An 18,613-nucleotide genomic window follows, 5' to 3' on the forward strand; every position below is an offset into this window, starting at 1 on the left:
TACACCCAGCTCATAGACGTGAAACTTGAGGCTCGACGAGGTTGAGTCTGTAGTTTGAAGTCACACAGCACAGATAGAGGACTCAAATTCATCACCTTCCATCACACTGTGCCATTCTCAGGATAGCAGTCAGCAAGGGCTGCAAAAAGCAAGCCCGCCAAATAGCCAGGAGTGGACAGGACCCAGGGCAAGAGCTGAACCTCCGTGCAAGCTGCCCTCGGAGGGAGGCAAATCCACTTTCGTCCTGTTCCCGACCCACTTTGCTTCGCCCCGACTGTCTCCAGGCAGTGGTATTGATCTGGTTTCAAGTTGTTTTTTAAAACTGAAAATGCAGTGGAGTTGGTGTAGACTATTCACATAATACTTTCCCTCAGCACTAATTTCCCATGCCAGGAAGGAGCCAGAAACCAAGGGCTCTCTGCTCAGGTGGAGACCTGGGAGTCCCCCCAGGGCCCACTGACCGGGCGATAGGGAGGCTGTGCATAGCCCAGGAAATCCAAGCCCACGGGCAGTTGAGCATAGCACTTGTGCGATCTGCCCGGCAGGGAGCGGGACCTTCTGGAGGCTTTGTGGGGGATGGTTCTTCGGTAGAGGAGGCTACTCTGCAGCCCCGGGCAGTGCTGCCCAGTGGAGCGGTGGAACCAGGAAGATTGCATTTCCTGTGGAGCCAAGTGCCTCCAAGTCCCATGGGCTTGCCACCTGACTTGTTCAAAGGCCTGCGTGTGCCCTGGGCTCTTGCATGAGCCGCAGGACATGGTGACGCAGACCTGCTCACCCACATTTTACAGACTGGTAGCCGAGGGTTGTCGAGTTCAATTAAGCCAGCCTTGGTTATGGAGCATCTGTGGGAAAGACAGTCAGGCGCAGGAGACCCGGGCCCTATCTTCAAGGAGTCAGGGGGGCAGGAAAAAGAAATGTACCTGGACAGCTGGAGCGAAACAACTCAGGCTGGGTTTGAATCCCACCTCCGTTACTTCCCTCCGATTGACCTTTCCTGAGCCTCCTTTTGCTAACCTATAAACTGGGTATAATCACACTTACACTACGAGCTCCTCCTCCAGGTCTGCCTGTTGTCCGGCATGGTGCCTGGCACAGGGTCCATGTGAATGAGCCCCTGGTAAAGGAGGGAGCGTTGCTGTGAGTACTAACTGTGGTGCGTGGCTAAAACATGCAGTTCGGGGGTCCACGAGAAGCACTCGTGGATGATGGCTTTCGTCCTCCTCGGAGGGCTGAGTACCCCGTCTACAGAGAGGTGCAGACCCAGGAAAAGCAGGCTTGCGGGAGAGTGAGGGCATCTCTCAGCTGGACTTCCAAGGCAGGTCACGATGCTGGAAGACCACGCTACGTGTGAACAGGATCAAGGATATTGACGGGCCGAGACGGGGCAGAACTCGACCAAACTACAAGGCTGGCCAAGGATGGGATCGAAATCCAGAGACTCTTAACTGTCAGAGAGTGTCATTTCTGGACGATGCTGAGGTTTCTTTTACTCTTTTACATTTCGCCAACAGATTGTGTAGCCATCCGCTGTTAAGATGCTCTTAGAATTTCAGATGGACTCTTATTTTTAGAAGCAACATCACACTGAGCATTTGACAATGATTGATTCATTTCTCGGCTTATTTTTAATAAGCTTAAAGGCTATGGTTGATCATCGTTTATAGACAGAGTTAACGCAGCATTTATGGTTCCTGACTCCACGGGCCTGGGACTCCTGGTGTCCTCATTAAAATGAGGACACCCACATGTGAGAGTGGGTGGGGGAGCCCCTGTCCCAGGGGCGTCCCCACCTCTTTTGAGCGTCTTGCTTCACCACTGCAAGTCACCGGCTGCTGCCGCCTGGTTCCCAGTCTGACTAGAATGTCATTAGGTTTTATTATGACTTTATTCTTTCCGTTGGAAGCCGGTTGATTAGGAGTTGGAGGCAGCCAGTAATTAAGCTCACCTGTCAGGGTTTCGCTTCAGTCAGAATGAAATGCGTGCTTTCATTTCCCTGGGTGTCAAGGCGTCGGAATTAAGCTCCTTAGGGGAACAATATCTGACCCAAAAATGTTAGAACAGGGATTCCCGAGATGGAAATTCAGTTAAGTTACCTCCTGTCGCAACCGGGAAGAGCTGTGCGTTCTCGGGCTGCTTGAGAAAACTACTTATTTGGGGAGGAAAATTGAGTTCCAAGCCACAATAGCCAGTGAAAGCAATTGCTGGGATCACAGCACTCAGACTTGATACTCATTCGTCCCCCAGAGAAGAGATGTGGGCTAGTCCGGAGACTTTGACGAAGAAAAGTGCAAAGTCCACAGAATCTTTGAGGGCCATTTGTCATCTGCGGGCAGGCCTGCCTCATGTCTGTGGCTTTGAGGGGGCTGTGTCACATGCTTCGTTCCTGCCGATGGTCCGTACGAGCCAAAGGCTACAGGAAGCTTTGTTCTTGACTCCTGAAAATTATAGTCTGATGTGCTTCAAAGGGATTCTAATGAGGACATTGGAGGCACAAAGGACTGAGCTGTGCAGATTCGGTTTGCAGTTCCGCGAAGTTGGAGTTACTTGGTCTCCCTAGCCAACGTCTTGCTCCCTTGCCCGGTGCCTGGTGGCGACGGTCTTAGAGGCCCTCGTCCTCCTCACCTGCCTCTCCCCCTCTTTGCCTCTGCTAGGCCCGTCTCACCCAGCATTTTATCTACAGCTCCTTTCTGAATTCTGTTCTCTCTCTTGACATTAAAGGTTTGGCAGACATTGCCTTCCTTTCTGAAATGTTTATTAGGGGCGCCAGGATGGCTCAGTGGGTTAAGCTTCCGACTCTTGGTTTCGGCTCAGGTCTTTATTTCAGGGTCCTGGGTTGGAGCCCCGCAGCAGACTCTGCGCTGAGCAGGGAGTCTCCTTCTCTGCCTCTCTCTCCCTCTGCCCCTCCTCCCACAAAATAAATAAATCTTAAGAAAAAATTTAAAAAAATGTTTATTAAAGACATTTTCTGAGACTCTATTAATCCTCAAAATACTCACTTAGGTCTCTGCCCCGCCCCCCCCCCCCCCCCCCACTGTCATATATATGTCTCTCTCTTTCTTGTTCAGGTGTTTTTCTCTTGACTTTTTGAACAGTTCTTTGGTCTTTGCCAAGAAAGAACTCACTCAGGCTTGCTTTCCTAGACTCTGCACACATTTGCCACCCAAATCCAGGTAGATTTTATTGGCGAGAATCCAGGGAATTCCATCCCACCCTTAATGTTGCCTTGGTAACCTGTAACCGCCCACTCTTTCCAAGGGTGCTTCTAGAACAGTCCCCAAAGTACGAAGTTGCAAAACATCCAGTCTGGAAGGAACTTTATAACTAGCTCTGTCCCTCAATTCAGATTGAGAGGAAAAGCAACTTGCCCAAAGTCACACAGGAGGCAGAGACTGAGTCAGAATAAGGCCCCAGCCCTCCTGCTGACCCTTTGCTCTCTCCTATGAGAATTCATTTCTGCATACAATTGCCAGACCAGAATCCAACATCCTTATTGAGTCAGAATTATAGCTCTCACTTCTGGAGCATTAACTGTGTGCCATGCATTAGGCTAAGTGCTTTTTCTATGCACCTCATCTCATTCTCACCAAGTACTCTATGAGCTGAAATTCATTTTAAAGATGAAGAAACTGAGCTGGTGATGTGCTAGAGCTGGTTGGTCCTGGCTCTCGAGAGCCAATTGTATGTGTCTCTTCCTAATTCCCTGTTCAGTGATTTCATGTTGCTAGCTGACATCGGCCACAGTGGATGTATTTACACCACAGAAATCGGCAAATGCTACAAACTGAGGCATTTCTCCATGTCCTGCACCCTCCACCCCAGGAGATCCAATGTACCAGCACACCCCTGGGCTTCCTATCAGCTAAGCAGCTTGCTCAGGGACACGCAGCTGGGATGTGAGAGAGCTGGGACTGTGACCCACAGGTGTCTGGCTTCATAGCCTGAGCCCTTCACCATCACCCTATACTGCTAGTCACCAAAGCCAGGTTTTTGGGGATTCGTTCCCCCTGAGACTAGAGGCAGTGGTGCAGAAAAAGCAGCTTCTTTGGGTCTGATACCTAGGATGGTGGCAGGGCGTGAGACACCCATATCCAGAGGGACCCCACCTGGTTGCTGGAGAAGAACGCCACCAGAGCATTTCCCAGACCTCACTCCGTTCCAACACTTAGGCCTCCTTGCTATTTTTAAGTGTTCCGATCACACTCGCAGCTCAGGGACTTTGTTGCTGTTCCCACAGTCTTGAATACTTTTCCACAGGTGAACACAGAGCTTGCTCCTTCACCTCCTTCTTGTCTGGGCTCTTCCTTGACCAACCCATCTAAAATAGCACTGCAATGGTCTCTGTTCACTTCCCACGTTCAAGCACTTATCACTGCCTGTCTCATAGCCCACGTGCTTTTGTTTTCCATCTTTCTCTCCAACAGAAGGTAAGCTCCATGAAGGTTAGAACTGCGTTGTGCTCACATTATAGCTTCAGAGTGTGGAATAGGGCAGGATTGGATGAATAAAGTAATAAACCTCAGCTGTCACTCTATTCTACATGCTGCCTTTTTAGATATGCCTTAGGTGGTTGACTCCTAGCCTAGCTCTTCACTTGTAAAGGCAAAGGGCTTTCTCCTTGGCTCTCTGACCTCAGGGGATCTTCAAAGTCTACAACCACCTTCTGCCTCCCCTTGAGTTCTTCTTTCATATTCCCACTTCCTCACCACCCCCCCACAATAGGCCAACAGTCACATCTATCAATGCTGATTTGCTGACAAATAATTATTAAACATTTTTATTTATTTATTTATTTTAGAGAGAGTTGGAGGGGAGGGGCAGAGGAAGAGGCAAGAGAGAATCTTAAGCAGGCTCTGCACTGGGCAGGGAGCCTGATATGGGGCTTGATCTCAAGACCCTGAGAACATGACCTGAGCTGAAGTCAAGAGTCGGATGCTTAACCGACTGAGCCACTCAAGCACCCCAGTTATTAAATTTTTTTAAAAGATTTTTTTAAAGATTTTATTTATTTATTTATTTATTTGACAGAGAGAGGGAGAGCAAAAACAACCAGGGGTAGCAGTGAAGGGAGAGGCAGAAGCAGGCTCCCTGCTGAGCAGAGAGCCCAATGATGCAGGCCTCAATCCCAGGACTCTGAGATCATCACCAGAGCCGAAGGCAGACGCTTAACCAACTGAGCCACCCAGGCTCCCCTATTAAATATTTTTAATAGGAACTTTTTTTAAAAGATTTTATTTATTTATTTGAGAGAGAGAGCACACGTGCACAAGCAAGGGTAGGAGCAGAAGGAGAGAGAGAGAGAGAGGGACAAGCAGAATCCCCGCTGAGTGCTGAGCTCAACATGGGGCTCAATCCCAGGGAACCCCGAGATCATGACCCGAGCCGAAGTCAGACACCCAACTGACTGAGCCACCCAGGTGCCCCAAAAGGAACTTTCAACTCCAAGAACTAATTACATTTCCATCTTAGAAGATAAATGTGGCCATGCCATTGAAAATGATTATTTAAGAGGATGGTTGGGGCTGATTGAGTGTGACTTTTGAGAAGAGAATGTGAAGGGATTCAGGTCATAGCCCACAATGGGAGTGGCTGCAGGGAGCCTGGGCTGAGTGCCTGTTCACTCATTCTGACCTGCAGGGTCATACTGAGGCTCTTTCTCACATTTCCCTGGTCCTGTCTGGCAGTAAATACATAATCACTCTCACACACGTACACACACACACCCCTTCCTTTCTTATTTCAAAAATCTTACGTGTTTATTGTACAAATTTTAGAACATATGGATAGGTAAAAGAACAGTTAAAAATTACTTAGGGGCGCCTGGGTGGCTCAGATGGTTGGGCGTCTGCCTTTGGCTCAGGTCATGGTCCCAGGGTCCTGGGATCGAGCCCCGCATCGGGCTCCTTGCTCGGCAGGAAGCCTGCTTCTCCCTCTCTCACTCTCCCTGTCTGTGTTCCCTCTCTCACTGTCTCTCTCTGTCAAATGAATAAAGTCTTAAAAAGAAAAAAAAAAGAATATGAGTCATTTAAAAAAAAAAATTACTTGTAACCTCACCTCAGAGATAAGAGTTGTAAATATTTTGGTGAGTTATTTTTTGCCAGTCTTTTTTTCCTACTGATTAACATCTATGTATTTTCTGACCTACATTTTTAAAAACTTCATACATCATGGACATCTTTCCATGTGATTAATATTGTTTATACCCAGTCGCTTTTACTAGTATTTAGTTGTATGCAGGTAATTTATTTCACCCATCCCTGACCATTGCGCACTTAAGGTTGTTTCCAACTCTAGATTATTAATACTGAGATAGAATTTCTCCTTAGTGTGTCTTGGACAAAGAGTGATTATTCTCACAGTCCTTAATGTCAATTACTGCAAATTCAATCTATAGACTGAATGTTTGCGCCTCAGCCCCCCCCCCTTCAGGTGTAGAAAGCCTTAATCCCCAATGTGATGGTATTAGGAAGTGGGGCCTTTGGAGATAATTAGGTTTAGATAAGGTCATGAGGGTGGAGCCCCACAATGGCATTAGTGTCCTTATAAGGAGATAAAGGGACCAGAGCCTGTGCTCTCCACCATGTGAAGATACAGTGAGAAAACAGCCATCCATCAACCAAGAGGAGAGCCCTCACCAAGAACCCCACCATGCTGGCACGCAGCCTCCAGAACTGTGAGAATTAAATGTCTGTTGTTTAAGCCACCCAGCCTCTGGAATTGTTATAGTTGCTACCTCACTGAATCTTCCACAAAAACTTACTAGAATGGTGTCTATAGGGCAACCATGACTTTACCTCTGGACCTTTGCATATTCTGTTCCCTCTCCTTGGATAACCCTTTCCAGGTTTCTTCCCCTGATTGTCATAGGTTCTTCCTGCTGCCCTAAATCATACATTTCCTTATATTTTAATGTTTAGAAAGATGATGAATCTAACAGCCAGTGTGTGGGTTTGTGGTAGTAGTGAGTTGTGGACATAATTCCTTTTCACCCTTTAAAGTACAGCACAGCCCAGGCGGGTAATTCCTGAGTTACCATAACTCTTGGGCTACTCTCTCCTTGCACTCCCCACACTGCATGGCACTTCCCTGCTCGTTTGTCCCCCCCTGGCTGAGGACCTTCCTGAGAACAGCAAACAGGTATTTTTTGTTCCTATATACCCAGCTCCCAGCAGCTCAGTAGCCTGGGCCCCAGGGCAGATTCCGAGGGCAAGGGTGGGTGGGGAGCAAGTCTCTGGTTGTCTCCTTCCTCCCCATTGAACAGGTAAATGGGAGTTACTTCCTCATTCCAGGCCATGGGGAACTCTGTCACAGAGCCCTTGGTGGGTAGGTCAGAGCATTTCACCTGCCTGACCTTTGAGATTAATGTCCATCTCAGGCCTTGGTGGGTGTATTTATTTGCTCTGAGTGAGGGTGGGGAGAAAGCTTAGCAGGTGGAAGTTTTGGTAATTTGTGCCCACATGGCTCTAGAGAGCTTCCAAGAAACCAGTTACCTGCGTAGCAGTTGTTTTCAGGGTGCCCCACAATGACACTCAAGACTCAGGGGAAATGCTTGAATTTCAGCTTCACAAAAGGGCCTGCCAGAGGTATCACCTTTCCCCACTGGCCCCGCCGCCCCACCCTGATACAGTGACTGTGAATGAAGTTGGCCATTGGAGCTTTTCAGCATTCCCTCCTCCCAGCTTCTCCCCTGCCCCCACTCCCTTCTGGGTCTTTCTCTTTGTTCAGAGTTCATCTTCCCTTGTCTGCCTCTGCAGGACTTTTTGTCTTGTTTTTTTATTGCTTAGCTCTAACTCCAGAAAGAATATGGTACCTGTTGCATGGAAATACTTGCACTTGCACGCTGCACAAAGCTGGGAGATGGACGATCGTCCCTCTCCAGCTCGGAAGGTGGGTGAAGGCTTCAAGCAGGAGGTGGGTGATGCTTGAAGGATGGGTAGGATTCAGATAGCTGAAGAAGTGGTAGAGGAAGGGGAGAAGTCACCCCAAACTTAGGCAGGAGTAAGTCATGGTCAGGAAGGGGAGGACTGAGGCTGAAGCAAATGTTTATGTGTTATGTTCATAAAGTGCCCTCAATATGCTGCCTATTTGCATGTGTGGGGAAACCAAATGCCCCCAGGCCCCTGGTTCTCCAGCTCATGTGTTGGTGTGGGCTCTCCTCACTTTACCCCCATGACAACCCAGCCTCCAAACTCAGTACCTCTCCAAATTCAAACCCAAAGAATCCATGACCATAAAACTGTTGGTTTCCAATTTAGAGTTCACTGCATATTTTGTAGAAGAGATGGGGGGAATGGGCTTATCTTGTACACGTCATCACAAATAACTGGAAAAATCCATTAGATGTTTCTATTCCACCCACCCCCCCAAACTCCCTAGTCACACCATGGTGTGGAGAGGTGTTGCTCCCACCTTCCCTCAGTCTCACTCTTATTGGCCCTTTTTATCTCCTGGACTCTTCCCTGTGAATGTTACCTTTCTCACTCTTCATCAGCCAGCTTTTACCACTCAACTTACACACCACCAATACATCATGTTAGTTGACAGGGCCCCCTAGTTTCTTGATCTAAACCCTCCTGCAAGGAGGTTTATTTGGCTCTATTTTCCAAACAAATGTAATGCCTTCCCCAAGAGATATTCTGTGGCTGATCTAGCCTCCCTCTTGTTAAACTCATATTTTCTCATTCAAATTCCCACAACCACCCTTCTATTGTCTTCATGGTATAGATTAGACAACTGAAAATAAGAGAAGTGAATTGGTTTGCCCAAAGTCACACGGCGGCCAACAAGGCAAAGATGAGACCTGAACTCTGTTACTTTTTTTTAAATGTGTAACAGCCACCTCTTATACAGGGAGTGTGAGGAGGGTGACTTTGATGGGACTAGGGCTAGACATGTAGCTTGGCACCTGTGTTAGGTTCCCAGGGCTGCCATAAAAAAAAAAAAAAAAAAAAAAAAACCACAGCGGGGTGACTTCAAACAATAGAAATGTATTCTCTCATAGTTTTGGAGGCTAGGAGTCCAAAATCAGGGCATTAGTATGGTTGATTCTTTCTGGAGGGTTCCTCCAGGATCCTTCCTTCTGAGGGAGAATCTGCTTCATGCCTCTCTCCTAGCTACTGGAGGTTGCTGGCGATCCTTGGCATGTAGACGTGGTGCTCCGAACGCTGTCCTCATTTTCACATGGCATTCTCTTGGGGTGTCTCTGTGTCTTCACATGGTCCTGTTATGAGGACACTAGTCATTGGATTTAGGGCCCACCCTAATCCATGACGAACTCATTTTAACTAATTACATCTTATTTCCAAATAAGGTCACTTCCTGAGGTTCCAGGAGGAGAGGGAATTTTGATGAGACACCATTCAACCCAGTAGAGGACCAGTTCATAAGGGTCCTAGAAAGTAATGCTGGGAAATGTAGACTGTGGGCAAGGAACAATCATGAAGGGTTTGGGAGGGGGAGGATGGCAGGATCCAACTGAAAATCTCTCCCATCGAATCTGACTGGCTCCCTGTGATTTCCTGATCCCTGCAGCTCCTTGTGCCTGCTGCTTTATTCGGGAATTAAACTGGGTGGGCTTCCGCCAGCAGGTGAGCCGTTTCCCAGAGGGGCTGTCTTTTCTTTCTCGGAAACTTTGCACTTTGGGAGATACTTTGCACTTGCCTCCGTTGCGCCTTGGGCTAATCAGTATGCCGCTTGGAACTATTTAAAGCCTGATGCATTAGTCACAACAAATCTGCTCCCACTGGGAGCTGAAAAGACTGAACAGGGCGCCAGTTTCTTTTTGGTAAGTGCAGTCTGTTTTCCCCCTCACGTCATTTGTGCCCGGCTCCTTGGATTCCTTGGACTTCAGGCCCGGAGTCTCTTTGCTGAGTTGTCCCTGAGGCTGGAAGAGCTACCAAGGGCTAGTCAGGGCACCTTTGAAAACCTTTCTGAGGACAAGGGCCAGGGGCTTAGGCAGGGCAGGGGGGCAGAGCAGGAGGGGCCGCGAGGCCTGGCTGATCCATAGGCTCAGCGAATACGCCACGCCTGCTGGAAGTCGTTGGAAAGGCCTCCGACGACCTCTTCAGTGCCCCGCTCTGACCCGCCCCCACAAACACCGGGTGGTTTTGATGTGCCTTGAAGCTTGGAGAGCACCAGAACTTTGGGCCTGCTCTAGTGGTTCCGTCTGCCTTTGTGGCTTTGCCAAACCCTCAGCTGGCCTAGAAGGGGAGCGGGCTTGGGAGAGACACAGTTGGCCTCAGTGAGTGTGCAGAGGCCTCAGGCTTCCATTTATTTTGAGCAGGGATCCTCAAGCAGCAAGCATGGTTTCTCCACATGGGGCCTAACGATGTCTTCAGATTCTGTCTGGGACTGTACGTTGGGAGAGGAAGCGAGCGTAGTGTGGTGACAAGAGGAGAGTTTGGATTCCTGAATCAGAGGCCTTCTGTCCTCTGCTCTGGGAGATCCCTCTAGCTGTGGGCTCTCAGGCAAGCAGCTCTGAGCCTAAAGAGTGGGTAATTCCTGGCCCTCAGCGGGGTTTCAGAAGCACGAATGGGAGGATTTATGGAAAAGTGCTTTGCAGGTTGTAGGGTGTGCAGGGGGGAGTATAGTAACAGAACTTGTGGGGCCCTCTCTCTGGTGCATAGTAATAGCTTACCTTTACGGAGGGCGCAATATGCGCTAGAGGGTCTGCTGAACACTTCCCGTGGATCGTTTTATGTAATCCACACAGGGGCCAAGGAGTTAGTACCATTATTATCTCTCCTGTGCAGATGAGGAAACTGTGGCTAAGAGAGGTTCAATCACTTGCTGAAGGCCAAAAGCTACGTAGTTGTGAGGACTCCGTTCACACGCCGGGGCCTGCAGGCTTGAGCCCGGTCCATGCTGCCTCTCGTGATGGCAGTAAGAATTTTTAAACTCGCTGTTATCGGGACCTAGTCTTGACAAACCCTGAAAATCCACGGTCCCTCATCGTCACAGAAGCCTTGTGCTATAAAAGCCTCCACCTGATGAGTGAGGAATGTGTGCACTTTATTGAGCACCGACTCTTCCGTTCGAGGCACGGGGGGACACAACAGTGAACGAGATGAGGGGCTTCTTGCCTTCCTGGAACTTATATTTTAGCACCATGGAGACAAGCAGTGATACATAAGGAAAATCATTTCAAGTCACGCTAAGGGTGAGGAGAATAAAACCGAGTGAAGTGGCAGAGAGAAGGAAGGCCAGAGAAGGCCTCTCTAAGGTGGGGGGGGGGGGGGGGACGTTGGAACTGAGACCAGAAGGGTGAGGCGAGGCCTCTGAGGGAAATGTGTGAGGAGGAGCTCTCTCAGGTGGGGGAACACTGGGGGTCTGTGAGGAATAGAGGGGGCGGGAGGAGCTAGAGGAGGGGAGCCCAGTGAGTGAGAGGAAGTGTGGAGTGGGCCACGCGAGCAGGAGACAGTGGCCATGGTAGAAAGTGAAGTGACACTTACGAGAGGCAGTGAGGGTCAGGGACCCTTTCTCACTCATGCCAACTCCTCAGAGCAACTGTGCTGCCACGCTGTCAACCATGTGCTCAGCGAGGGCTGATGACCGAGGAAAGGCCCAGGCCTGGGCAGGGCAGGATGGGCGGGTGGGAAGCATCCTTGGTGGGCGGGCTCCAGCTTGGAGTCCGTGGAACCCTCTCTACTTCGCTGCAGGGCAAATAGGTGGCAGACCTGGGGGCCTAAGGGTTCCCCTCCCACACACATACAGGCTAGTGGTCCTAATCCCATGCATCCAGGGATTGGCACGGCTGCTAGTCACCCGTGAGTAGACCCAGCCGGCTGTCAGAGTGGGAGCAAGATTTTCCCAGGAAGGCAGAGCCGCCTCTTCTGCCCACCTTCTCACACTCTCCCTGCCCAGGAGAGTGTCGATCTTAATTAATGACCCCCTCTGGGGATTTTGTAGGAATCCACTGTCTACGGAGAATTGCTGTTATATATTCTAAAGAGCCTATTAAGATTGTTCCCCCCTTGAGAGGAAGGAGATCCTTTGTGTGATGAATCAGAATAAAATCATAAACTCTGGACCTGGAAGATACTCTGGGGTCAGCGTCGCGCAACACTCTCACCGATAACAAGAGACGGAGGCTTGGGGATTATTTAATTCGGTGTTGTCAGAAATAGTTGGTGAAAGCCTTTCTGGGGAAAAAAAATAAAAACCAATCAACTATACTTTTCCTGACCTTGTAAACAGAATAAATGGATCCTTTGATTGAACAGAGGCCGGCAGCAGATGAGAGCAGGGCTTCTGGTGTCTAGGAAGGGGCTGGTTCCCACACGCAGTACTTAAGAGCTAGATGTTCTTTTTTTTTTTTTTTAAGGTTTTATTTATTTATTTGACAGAGAGACACAGCGAGAGAGGGAACAAAAGCAGGGAGAGTGGGAGAGGGAGAAGCAGGCTTTCTGCTGAGCAGGGATCCCAATGCAGGGCTCAAACCCAGGACCCTGGGATCATGACCTGAGCCGAAGGCAGATGCTTAACGACTGAGCCACCCAGGCACCCCAAGAGCTAGATTTTCTTGGGCAAGTCGCTTCATGTCTAATTCCTCAGTTTCCTGATCTGTAAAATACAGGCAATAATGGACACGCACCTAAAGGGGTTTTGATGTGAACTGAATAAAATAACATAGCATATATAAAGTGCTCGTCACACAGTGAGGATTGAACAAAAAATCACTGCTACTACCATTTGGGGGTCCAGACGCAGAAGACGCAGATCAGCAGTGATGCAGAGCAGATAAAAATGCTCGGGAATGGCAAGCTGGCCTACAAATGGCACTGCTGTTCTCTTGAGCTCAGGCTTCCGTAACGTCCCTCAAAGTTGAATTTTATTAACTCCCCCCCCCCCCAAAGTTTATCTTACCATTTGCCTCTATTTCCTGAAAGGCAATTTCTGTTGTTGTTTTTTAAGATTTTACTTATTCATTTGACAGAGAGAAAGAGAAAGAGAGAGAGTGCACGAGCAGGGGAGGGGCAGAGCAAGAGGGAGAAGCAGGGAGCCCGATGTGGGGCTCAATCCCAGGACCCTGGGATCATGACCTGAGCCGAAGGCAGACCCTTAACGACTGAGCCACCCAGGAGCCCCATGAAAGGCAATTTCTAAGAGAAAAATATTCCCCATTCAGTGAGACTTCCAGCATGTGAATTAGGATTTTACCACAGAGTTTTGACTTTATTTCACCAGCGGCCTCAGCACATCTGCCAGTGTGTGAACCTAGACACTGTTGCCATGAGAGGCAGGTTGGAGAAAGGTACCCAGCCTGACCCAGCGGTTGTAGGACCCCATCCTTTGTCCCATCTCAACTCAACCCCCAGGCCACACGGAAGATTTGTCAGATGACAGCTCATCTTATCCTACAGGCGCCATGTTATGATTTCAGGTGAACTCATCACTGGACAGCGATGTCTGTTGTTAGTCATTACCCTCCTGGCGTCGGGGGAGATTTCAGGCATGTGGAAGGCACCAGAAGCCCCATGCCCAGCAGCCACTGACTCACAAGCTCTGAGAACTGACTGTTCATGGTGACTCGGCATTGACTCGTCCCTTTGGTAGGCTCTGCAGGAGCCTGGCTGGGCCTCACCACGTCCTGTTCCTTTCTCCTCTGCTGAATGCAGTCCCTATCTTCATGTTAGGAAGCATCTTTTCAAAAATAAAATTAGAAGAGTAAGAGAGAATAATTTTTTTAAAAAGATTTTATTTATTTGCTGGAGAGAGAGAGAGAGCACAAGCAGGGGGGAGCGGCAGGCAGAGGGAGAAGCAGGCTTCCCGCTGAGCAGGGAGCCCGATGTGGGACTCGATCTCAGGACCCTGGGATCATGACCTGAGCTGAAGGCAGACGCTTAATGACTGAGCCACCCAGGAGCCCCAAGAGAGAAGAATTAAGAGCCATTTCCAAGAAGGAATTTAGCTAGGAGAACCGAATCCTGTCTAATATCCTGGGTTAAAAAGAACCAGCTATGAACTACAAATGCAGTTGACTTTGGCCCTGAGATCTGTAGGGAAAACTAGAAAAAGAAATAGTCATGAATCAGCAGCACCAGCAATGTTTGCTTGTGAGCTCTTTTAGTCATGTGCGGGAGTACATAATTCTGTCCCGGGGTCCTATGGAGTTTGCTTCATGCCCCAAGGTGTGGAATTTGGAAAAATACCAGCCCTGGCAGTTCTTGGGAGACAAAGCAAAGGAAACTCCCATGAGAGTGCTGTTTCTTGGAGAACCGTTACTCACCTGAGCCCTGGGTTCAGGTGGAGGTTCAGAGTGAGTCTGCAAGGGCTCGTGGGGCACCTGAGCCCAGGAGCTGCTCAGTCGGTGCCAAGGCTGGGAGCCAAGGATGTCCACAGGGCCCAGGGAGAGGACACTCAGGGGGGCCTTTGGACTTTGGGGAGTCGTTTACTCCTTCATCTTCTTTTCCCTAGCACCTGCTGTGCACCAGGCACTGTTCTAGGCACGGAGAAACAAGAAGAACAGTTTCTGTTGTCATGGAATTCACCTTCTTGTGGGGAGATACAGACACCACACATGGAAGCAAATACATTAAGAAGTTTATTTCAGAGTGGCAAGTGCTATGAAGACAGTAAAGCAGGGCAATGCGTTCGAGAGCAATTGGGGGTGATGTTAGACCATAATGTTAGATCTGAAGCACCAACCATGGGAAGACCAGGGGAGCCCGATGCAGGCAGTAGAATTACCAGCACAAAGGCTCCGGGTGGGGACAGCTGTGGCCCCTTCGATGCACATAACAATGGCCAGTGTCCCTGGAGCCTCGTGAATTTGTGGCTCCTTTCAGATTTATCCCTGACATGCTATCGCCCCAACGGGCAGTGTCCATTCAGAGAGCCATCTCCTGGAGGCAGGGTCAGAAGGAATGTCTCGAAATGCTTTGGAGACAAGCAGAAATGATTGATGAGAGGACTAATCCTGCCCTCCTCCTCACCTCCACATCTAACCCACCATCAAGTCAGTGGGCTCATGCTCCCTGTTTTCTCCTAGGAAGTCTACTTCTCGTCGTGTCCACCACCTTCACCCTGGTTCAAACCCCCAGCCTCTCTCCCCAGGTCTACTGGAAAAGCCTCTGAAACTGGTTCCTCATGTATGGTCTTGCCCATCCCCGGTCCACTCTCCACACTGTGGTCAGAATGATCTTTTAAAACCTCAGATCTAGGGGCGCCTGGCTGGCTCAGTCAGGGGAGCATGTGACTCTTGATCCTGGGGTCGTGAGTTGAGGCCCCACACTGGGTATGGAGATGACTTAAAAATAAAAGCTTTAAAACAAAACAAAACCAAACCTCAGTAATCATGTTGCATACACCTCCTCCGTACTTTTCCATGATTCCGCATTGCTGTCAGGATTAGGACCCAAATCCCCACAAGGACAATCAAGGCTCTCTCGTACAGAACCCTTATTTCTTTTCTAGCCTTGTTTCCAGCCATTTGTGGCTCCGCTTTGTGCTCTAGCTACAGAGGCTTTCTTCCAGTTCCCCTAATATGCTGTACCAGTTTTGGCCTCAGGACCTTTGCACAAGCCTCAAGGGCTCTTAATCTCTTCTCCTTCCATGCACCCTGGCCTCAGCAACTTCTATCCAGGCTGCAGCATATCTGTTACTTCAGCAGGGACGTCTTCCTTGTTGTTCAACACTGTGATACTATGTAGGGTCTTTGGTTACATGTCCCCAGTAGCAATTCATATTTATCATCCTAGCTCTCAACACATTTCTATTTATTTGTGATGCCTCTTTTCCTGCACGAGGCCATACACTCCAGGAGGGTGGGAACCAATTCGGTCTTGTCCTGTCCGGAGCACAGGAGACACTTGATACATATTTGTTGAGGCAATGAAGGAATGAGTACTCATAAAGACCTTGACTCTTAAATGTTCCACTTGAATGTGCTACTTGCTTTCAACAAAATGAACTAACAGGAGACCATCTGTATTTTCTGTTCCATTTCTCTACCCTATAGAGATGGTGATTGATATCTGGAGTTCAAGAATAAGCATAGTGAGCAGGAATTCTGGCAGATGAACAACCTGCTTAGGAAGCCTGTTCTTGCCTTCGACTATCAGAACAGTGTTATTTTCTTTGGCCTGAAGGAGTCTAAGACTGTGTGTACTCAGGGAAACGGTGTAGACCTGCAGTGTGGAGCCGGGGCCAGGGGTGAGACTCAAATAATAATCAAGTGGAAGAGGGTTGTGTGAAGCCTGGTGGGGGACATCGCCTTTCTCAGCGGCTGAGGAATTGGAACATTCCCCCTTGTGTCAATGTGGAAGTGAATGAATTAAGTTCCGTTTTATGCCGTGCCTGGAAAAATACCAATGCTGCACTCGCATAGTTTCTGCAAGCAAACCCCAAATGCCACTCAGTCTCAGCCCTCGGAGAGACTGTTACAGGGGGAAAGAATCAACATTCACAGACTATGGGAAATACCACTGAAGTGGAAAAAGATTAGAGCCGTAGATTTTTGCTTTTTTGAGGTTATGTACTCCTTTGAAAATCTGATAGAAGCAATGGACCCTTGCTCTCCTTCGTGCCCCTTGACCCTCTGCAGAATATATATCTGTATAACATCCTCTTATCCATGGAGACCCTGGAGGGCCATAGCCTCAGGTTAAAAAATTCCAGTTAGTGGGTCTGGTTGGAAATTGAGCAGAAATAAGCTAGTAAGAGATGACATGGAAGCACAAGTTAGACAAGGTTTGATTTAAAGAATAAAATAGAAGCACCCTGTAATTAGGTTTTTGTATTCCTGAAGTTCTTTGCTTTTTATTTTTATTTTATTTTATTTTTTTAAGATTTTATTTATTTGACAGAGAGAGAAACAGTGAGAAAGGGAACACAAGCAGGGGGAGGGGCAGAGGGAGAAGCAGGCTCCTCACTGAGTAAGGAGCCTGATGAGGGACTCGATCCCAGGACCCTGGGATCATGACCTGAGCCGAAGGCTGACGCTTAATGACTGAGCCACCCAGGCGCCCAGTTCTTTGCTTTTTAGAACAAGTTGGTTGGCACAGGGCGACCACGTGCACCAGAGTGAAATAAGGCAGACCTCTAGGGGCTGAGGGGAAGCCACTCTGAGTATTTCCCCAGATTTAGCCAACCACGGTGATCCATCCACTAAAATCCACCAGGCGGCCAGGATTTTAGTCTGTCATGTTCACCTCTGGTCCCCACTGTCTTGTTCAGTGCTTGGCACGTAGTAGGTGCTCGATAAATACTTAGTGAGTGGCTGACTCAATTAGTCTATCCTGGGTTGCCCCACTTTATTCTGTCTTCCTCTCCTTCATTTTGTTCTGGATTTATCAGATTTTAGTTTTTATTTATTTGTTCAAGAAATCTTTGTTGAGGTCGGTGATGTGATGGCATGTGTTAGCTGAATCCAAAGTTGATGCAAATTCTAAAATTATACTCAAACCTTAGGTAAAACAAACAAACAAACAATATTTGTTTTAGCCTTCTGGTGGGCATTAATTGTCCCTAGGCATGGAACGACATGAGATTGAAGAGCTCCTGCTCTGGGATTCATTACCCCCAGGTTAAAGTCTCAGTTCTGCTGCTTGGGAGTGATGAAAGCCTCAGTTTCTTCAACTGTAAAATGGGGTGTGAGAATTACATAAGGTTATGCAGTTAGAGCACATAGCATGATTCTTGACACACACCTACATGTTGTTTTAATAGATGTCAGACATTTTTATTCTTACCTGGCTCCTCTGTCATATAGTTCGTCGGTTCCTTTAGGGTCCTCGTCCCTCTCTGAGCCCACAGTTCTGAACCCCAGAAACAATCACTAACTATACAGTAGGTCACGTGCGGCCTCTAAAAAGTCCCAGAAATATTCAGTCATGGCAATACTTAAGGGCTGGGGACATTACTAATTTCCTCCCTTCCTATTTTTCCATATTTTTTATTTCAATTAATAAGCATGTATCACTTCATAATTTAAGAAGGACCGAATAAGAAAAAATATTGTAGCAAAAATGTGTTTATTCCATGTTGCTAAATTCAGAGGTAGGAAACAAGAACATTTTATTGTGTCTGGTCTATAGAATCAATTCCAGGAAACCAGGAGGACTCGGTTTGTCCATTACGTGGCCCAAATAAAAATGCCCAAATACAGGCGCCAAGGAAGGACGGCTGCATCCCTGAGTGGGCATGGATGTGCTGTGCTGTTTGGTACATGTGGGTTTAGGAACGGGGGACTCCTGGTTTCATCTCCAAGCTCTCCCGCTATCCGGCTCCATGTGCAACTTTGGGAAAATTTCAGGCCCAGTTTTCTCATCAGTAAAGTGGGAGAGACAAATGGAGAGACTCTTCCTTACAGATTGTTGTGGGAATGAATATCGAATACTTCACACGTCAGAGGAAGTCTTCCATGCATTCTTGTTTTCTTTCTGTTTCTCCAATAGCATCAGTGACATCATCATCCTTTATGTTATACGTGTATGCGTTTTGAACATGCGTGTGCCTATAAAAGTATATACAAATGTCTGCACTTTGATGTCGACTCATCATCTCGGCCCGGTCATGGCCAAACTAGAACTCTTGATTTCCCAAACCCATCCCGCCGGCTGCCCCTCCCTTAGTCTTCTGCACGTCAGGAAATGGCGCCAACGCTCACTTGGTTAGT

The 18,613-nt window shown here is 48.3% G+C and overlaps 1 protein-coding gene and 1 non-coding gene across 4 annotated transcripts in view; both read left to right on the forward strand.

The window, feature by feature from the left end:
- The window catches only part of NAV2 (neuron navigator 2), a 385,703-nt gene that overhangs the window by 32,987 nt on the left and 334,103 nt on the right, over nt 1-18,613 (forward strand). The gene's annotated exons all lie outside the window — the stretch shown is intronic.
- Nucleotides 17,333-17,404, forward strand: LOC116638985. Its single transcript, XR_004300752.1, has one exon. It is a non-coding gene; the product is annotated as a small nucleolar RNA SNORD45 (small nucleolar RNA).

This window comes from Phoca vitulina, unplaced genomic scaffold, assembly GCF_004348235.1.
Source record: "Phoca vitulina isolate PV1807 unplaced genomic scaffold, GSC_HSeal_1.0 scaffold16, whole genome shotgun sequence".
Lineage (NCBI taxonomy): Eukaryota > Metazoa > Chordata > Mammalia > Carnivora > Phocidae > Phoca > Phoca vitulina.